The sequence below is a fragment of the Fukomys damarensis genome, unplaced genomic scaffold (assembly GCF_012274545.1).
Source record: "Fukomys damarensis isolate Sample0158 unplaced genomic scaffold, DMR_v1.0_HiC HiC_scaffold_12, whole genome shotgun sequence".
Lineage (NCBI taxonomy): Eukaryota > Metazoa > Chordata > Mammalia > Rodentia > Bathyergidae > Fukomys > Fukomys damarensis.
The window spans coordinates 16573750-16581145 of NW_022900924.1; positions in this window are offsets into that span (position 1 = coordinate 16573750).

Sequence of the window (7396 nt, forward strand, 5' to 3'; positions counted from 1 at the left end):
ATATACACACACACACATACATACATACATACATATTTTTTTTTTCTTTAAGGGACTGTGGAGGAGTTTTGGGCAAATGCCTTGGGTTCAGTGTCTAGTACTGCAAAAAAGAAAAAACAAACAAAAACCCCAAGGGGCTGGGAGTTAGCTCTGTGGTGCCACTGCCTGCCTCACAAGGAAAAGGTCCTGAGTTCAATCCCATGTACAAAACAAACCAAAACAAAAACAAAACACCCAAAATTGGCTTGTTTTCAGCCACAGTGTGGGAGTAATTTGTTATGCAGCGATTGCTCACAAATACACAGCTCACAAAGGCCCTGGGGTGTCTGACCAACCCATCCTCCACTTACCAGGTCCAGCTGGGGCTGGGAGGGTTCAGGAAAGGGTAGCCTGGCTTTGGCCTCTGCTAGAGTAGGTTTGCCCTGGGCTAGAAGAGAATTACATAACCAGATCCTTCCTCTTTTTCCCTGGGTGGTCACAGCTCCCAAGCCAGATTCCTGGGCTCTGGGTCTAATCTGCTGAGCTCAGGTGCTGGCTGCCATGTACTTCTGCTTCCTTCCTTTCCCGTGGCCTGGGTTCTGCTTTCTGTCCTCTCTGTTTTTCTTAGGCCCTAAAGTTGCCACAAGTCCTTGCCCTAGAAGAGAATGAAGTCCGGACTCTGTGGGGTGTGTGTGTGTGTGTGTGTGTGTCTGTGTCTGTAAGCGGCCCAGCAGGGATTTTTAAGCGGCCCAGCAGGGATTCGCTCCCAGGCTGCAGAGCTCGGCTCACGACCCACCCCGGAGGCGGCAGCGGCGCACAGCCCCCCTCCAACCCCAGGGCCGGACTGGGAAGCTGCCAGCCGCCCCCTCTTCCGCTAGCCGCAGAATCTGGCTTGGGGGGAAGTGACTCAGTGGCTTGAGGCCCTGCAGATAATTATTCACTTCCAATCCCGGTAATTAAAGGGCCTAATAGCTCGGCAGAGGGCGAACAACCCCAGGCCCACAGCTCTGCCAGCCCCTGTCGGGATCAGCGCAGGCCACGCGCTCCCAGGGCAGCCGCTCCGCTGGTCTGGCCCGCAGCGGGTTGCACGAGCCTCTGGCGCCCCCTGGTGGCTCTGGGCGGTGCGGGCGGAAGCAGCCTCCTGCAGCTCCAAGCGCCGCGGGCTCGTCCTGCCGGGCTCCCAAGCAAGCCTTCCCTACGCTTCCAGGCTCCGTGGTGGACGCCTCTAATCCGCCGTTGAATGGCAACCGAAATGGGCAGGTGAAGACAGAGACAAGGGCTGGCTTAGTGCCCGCCTTCTCCCTTTATTGTTGGGTCCCCTTGGGCAAGTGACTCAAACCTCAAGTCATTTGCTGCAACTCCAGCACCCAGGGAGGCTGAGGGACCAGGGTTGTAGGTTTGAGCCCTGCCTGCAACTAAGTAAGGTCCTGTCTCTAACAGGGCAGGGGGAGGAAGCTCACAAATCCTCATCGGTAAAATAGGGACAATTAACCTGTTTCATAGAACTGTAGAAAAAATAGATAAACTTGGTGCGGTGGCGCACGCCTTAATCCCAGCACTCGGGAGGGTGAGGCAGGAGGATCGCTGTGATTTCGAGGCCAGCCTGGGCTACACAGTGAGTTCCAGGTCAGTCTCAACTACATAGTGAGACCCTGTATCAAAAAACCAAAAAAAAAAATCTCTTTCCAAGGCGCAGATCTGATGTGTCCTGTCTTTCCTCCGCTCTGAACCTTCCACACCTCTCCCTGCTTGTGAGACAGGGTCTCACCATGTAGTTAACTTCCGGAACTTGCAGTCCTCCCACCTTGGCCTCCCTAGTTCTGGGATTACAGGCATACACTACATTCAGCTCTTGGTTATTTCTTGTATAATAAACTGGATTACTAAAACGGTTTAATGCTTCCCTCCCCATTTACATTAAAAGAAACATCAATGTTAACTAAAATACAGATCCAAGCGAACTGCACAGGGTCACTCCAATAAACCTGTGTGTACGGAACCCTTGCTGGGTATTCCCAACCGGCAAAAGGCTGTCAGCAAATGTGGCATTGCCACACAACGGAATACTACTCAGCCATAAACAGGTTGGGAGCCCGTGTTAAAACAACGAACGAGAGCGGCAGCTGCCGCGTGCTGCATGTGAATAAACCCGAAGAAAAGCAGACAAGCAGACCACTCTCCTTGTAGGACTCAAAGAGGGGAAGCTGGAGAGACAAAGTACATTGGTGGTTGCAGGGCCTGGGGGAGTCAGAACAGGGAGCGACTTCCGCTTCGTCCATCGTCCATCGGGTTTCCTGTGGGGTGGTGAAATGTTTAGCGCTGTAGAGGAGGCTGTACAACCCTGCGGAAGCGCGAATGCCCCTGAGTTAGTTGTATTCAGTCCTTGTCTGCAATATGCAATCATCACATTCACCACAGGCGTCTGCGAGAGTGCATAACACATCTCTGCCCTTTCTACCCTGAGTTGTATTTAGAGCTGGCACCCGCCAGTCAAGTACTCTACCACTGAGCCCCAAGGCCCTCAAGTTTTAGAAAACGAACAATAAAAATTGGGGGGCCAGGGTGTGGCTCAGTGGCAGGGCAAATGCTCAGCATGTGCCCCCAACACCCAAACACCCGTAAATGAGAGCTGGTGATGGGGTGGGGGTGGCATGGTGCACTCTGTCCCCACTCATCCCGGCCACTGCAATGCACTTGTGCTGCTGCATGGCCTCAGGTGCTGGGTTCAAGGCCACTGAGCCCTGCCAGCCGCAGGCAGCATGGGAAAGGGTCTGGGGCTACGGGGATGGTCGGTGGCCCTCAGGGGGAGGTGACAGTGCTGAGTCACCAGCAAGGCTGGCAGGGCCAAAAGCAGCCAGAAGGGAGGATGCAGAACACAGACAGGGCAGGGGGACTTTAAGGACAGTCTCAGGTGGTGGTGGAGGCTGCAGTGTCCTCTGCAGGACCCAAAGGGACTTTGGGTCATTAATCACCAGATGGAAGGAATTATCTGAGAGTCCAGGCATCTGAGTAACTTCCCTTCAGTAATCTTTTTTTTTTTTTCTTTCTTTTGAGACAGGATCTCACCCAGGCTGGCCTTGAACTTGCAGTGACCCTCCTGCCTCAGCCTCCTGAGTGCTGGTGCCACCATATCTGGCTTCTTCAGAAATCTGTACTCCAGGCCTTTCCAGACCCCTGGCTGGGCTGGGGTTGGGCGAGCAGAGCTCTCAGCCAGGGCTGTATCTGTCTGTGTGACATGCGGCAAATCGCTTCACTTCTTGGAGGCAGCAGAGGCCAATGGCACAGGCGGGAAGAGGGTGGGAAGCACTTGGCACTGCTCTTGGAAGCAGACACTCAGGGCAGGAATGGGGTTTGCTTCTCTTGTCCCCAAGGCTGTCTCTATTCGCTGTGGGGTGACCTCCTGTGAGTGGGGATGTGGGTCCCAGCTCCCCACAGTCCCTGGGGCTGACCCTTCTGCCCCTGCTCCAGGGATTGCTTCAGAGATGGGCAGGTGACAGGTGATGACTGGAGGCCAGTGGGACTGGACTCCAGGGGCAGACAGGACAGCCCAGTGATCTCATCCCACTGGGCTTAGAGCGGGGAGCCCATAAGCTGAGCTTCAGGAAACCCTCTACGGCCTGAGAGTGGGACGGAGCAAAGAAGCCCAGAGGCTGAGGAACCGAGGCGGACACAGTGTCTGTGGACTGGACTCAGCCACATCGGAAGGCTGATACTCAACTCTCCAGCCAAAGGCCACCCAAAGGTCCCCTCAGGCCTCCTATCTGACACCAGATGGGGTTGGTCCTGTTTGAATCTCTCGGGGCTGAAGAAAATGGTGAATGCCGCAGATATGACAGGAGAGAGGCCACAGGTGGGGAATCCCTAAGCAGAGAGTGACAGATCAGGAGGGGCCACGAAGCTCCATGAATCCTTCCAACAACCCTCCCTGTCCCCATTTTCCAGATGAGGAAACTGAGGCACAGAGGCGAAGTGAGCCCTCCAGCTGCCCAGACTCAGAACTAGGATTTGGATCTCAATCTGGGACCAAAAGCTCTTCCCTTTTTGTTCCTGGAGAATAATACTGCTATGGCCATGCATGTGACTGCCGTGCTAGCCTATGTTAGCGTCGGGACAAAGCAGTGCCCGCTGATGCTGATGGGCTGAATGAGTGGCTGGGAAGACGAGTGGCAAGGACAGGTAGGGGTCCTGGCCTTCCTGGAAAGGGCGATTGCCCTGTGAAGGCTTCAGTGGTGAGGGTGACACTGGGGAAGCGAGGGTGCAGGAAGAAGCCATCGTAGAAGCTCAGACACCCACAGGTCTGCAGTGTGGTGCATCCTGGGAATGGCAGGGGGACAGGTGGCTGACACTGAGTGGACAGAGGAACTGGCACAGGGAGGCTCTGGTGAGGCTGACCCCCAGGACAAGCAGGGCCTTGGTGCTCAGGGGCAGAGCCAGGACTTGGTCTGCAGGCAGTGGGGAGGCACAGCAAGGCTTTGAGCAGGAGAGTTCCCATTGCTTGATGTTACAGATGTCCTGAGAAGATCCTGCAGGCTCCACAGAGAAGAGATCCAGGGGCGGGTGTCTGAGTGGCAGGAAGAACAGGAAAGGACACTATTGCTACTGACCTAGCAGGAGGCAATGGCTCCCGGGATGGAACGTGTGGCAGAGGTGAAGACATGGCAGACTCCAGACACGGTTTGGAGATAAAACCATCAGGAGCTGGCAACAGTGGCCACAGCCCAGTCCTGGCTTCCAAATTCCCCTTTCTGTCCTCTGAGTCACTGTCCACTTCCCTACACCTCCTCAGTCCGCAGCCACAAAGACACACAGTGAGGCACAGGAGCCCAAAGGTGGGGATGCCCCAAGGTCCACGCATGGACAGACAGACAGACAGAATACAGTCTGTCTGGACACCAGGGAGCTGCCTAGCCAGGAAGAGGATGATGGTGTGGATGGGCCCTGGGGACACAGGAGTGGGAGAAGCCAGGGACACGGGACCACATATTTGGTTCCACTCACCAGAAATGTCCAGAAAGGACAAATCCAGAGACAGAAAATAGCCTATGGCTCCCCAAGGGGCTGCAGACAAGGGGGGCCTGTAAGGGACTGCTCATGGCTACAGGGTCTCCTTTTGAGGTGATAAAAATGTCTTGGTACTACATGAGGCATGATGCTGTGCGCCTGTAATCTGAGGACTGGGGAGGCTGAGGCAGGAGGATTGCTATGAGTTCCAGGCCAGGCTCAGCTACACAGGGTTTGCCTGAACGACACAGTAAGGCCCTGCCTCAGCCCCCTCAACCATTGCTCCCAAGTTTGGGACCTAGATAGAGGTGATATTTATTTATTTTTTATTACAGTACTAGGCATTAAACCCAGGGCTCCCACTGACCTACATCCCTAGCTCTTTTTATTTTTATTTTTTTAACACAGGGCCTCAGAAACTGGGAGTGGTGGCGTATGCCTGTAATCCCAGCACTCGGGAGGCTGAGGCAGAAGGATCGCTGTGAGTTCGAGACCAACCTGGGCTACATAGTGAGTTCCATGTCAGTCTCAACTACATAGTAAGACCCTGTCTCAAAAAACCAAAAAAACAAAAACAAAAACAAAAACAAAAACAAAAACAAAAAACACCCCCCAAAAAAGACAGGGTCTCAGTATGCAGCTGAAGCTGGCCTCAAACTTGTGATCCTCCTGCTTCAGCCTCCTGAGCAGCCAAGATTATAAGTGTATGCCTGTGAGTTGGTAGATGATTGTGGATGTACTGAATGTCACTGAGCTGCCTGTTTTAACTTGCTAAGTTTTGCTATGTACATTTTCACATCAGTTTTAATAAATGAATAGTAAGGACCCGACCCCTCCCAAAGGTGCCACATTTGTGCTGATTTCTGCCTGGGCTCTCTGGCAGGGTAGCTCCGAGAACCCAGACTCACAGACCAGGGGGATTCTTCTCCACTGCAAGGCCCATGTGTCCTTGTGCACTTGGCAGCATCTTGATCCGGGGGCCTTGCCTTCCCTGCCCTGGAAAGCCCGTGACAGCAAGTACAGCGGGATCCAGGGGCTTTTTTACCTTTTCTCTGGCTGGCTGTGCTCTCCACTAGCTCTGTCCAGACCGAGGCAGAGTGAGTACCATTGGCTTGGCCAAGGTCACATGTCTACCCTGGACCAATCATCATGGCCAGGGGGCAGGGATCGCTCTGAATGGTCTTGCAGGTTCTTCTTGTGAAACTATGAACCTCCAGGGGACACATTAAAGCGCACATGTTGGCACACTCTGGGAGGCTGAGGCAGGAAGATCATGAAGTTTGAGCACAGAGATCCTGTCTCAAAATAAAAAAGGAAAGCGATGGGAATGTAGCTCAGTTCAAAGGCTCTGACTTCAATTCCCACATCACAACAATAAAACCAGACTGTCTGGTCTCCCTGAGCAGAGTGAAACCCAGGGAAGGGATTTCCCCCAAGATTAAACAGCCCAGAGTTCCTGGCTCATTTCCTCCTGCCTGAGGGTGAGGCTCCAGGCCCTGCTCTTGCACAGGCCTGGGGCTTCTTGCTGTCTGCAGAGTGGAGGTGTGTAAGAGGCCTTGGGGCAGAGCAGAAGGTGTGAGAATTTCAGTAGGGACTTCCCCTGCTATGAAATCCACACCTAAAGTCAGGCAGAGTGGAACAGTCCTGTAATCCCAACACTCTAGGAGGCTGAGGCAGGAGGATCACAAGTTCGAGCTCAACCTGGGCAATTTAGCAAGAGTGTGCCCCCAAATAAATAAATACAATTTAAAAAAATCAACCCTGCCTGAAACAATTCCTACTTACTGATAGGATCTGCTGATGTCCTCTTTATATACCGTGCTTGTCTTTGTTTCACAGGAGACCATTCTCAGAAAGGAAGGCTCAGAAGTGAAAGACCTCTCTAAGGTGCATTTCAGTAGCCTAGTGGATTCGAGCTCTGCTCACTTTTGGGGGGGGTACCGAAGATCGAACTCAGGACCTTGCATTCGCGAGGCAGGCGGCAGCACCACTGAGCTAAATCCCCAGCCCTCAAACTCTGCTGACTTCTAATCTCTCTCTCCTTAGGGGTACAGGGTTGGACTGCCAGGCACCTTGAACATTTAGCGCGCTCTTGTACGTCTGTCCTGTAGTCAGCTTTATTTCTACAAATCACACATTTCCGGGAACTAGGGTTCTTTTCCAAATGGAGCTGGCCATTGTTAAATTGGCTAAATCTGGCAACCCTGGCCAGGGCCAAGTTCCGACTCTAAGCCTAGGACTTTAGCGTGCGGCCTCCCCTAGGGCCCCAGCGCTTTTTCCAGGTCAATCGGCAGCCTGGAGTTACCCCGCACTGAGTTGTCCAGGCTCAAATCCTCACGCTTTCTGGAACAGGTCTTTGGGATTCCTGAACCAGTCGCGTCCTCTTTAAGAGTGGTTCCAGGATCTGGGTCACAAG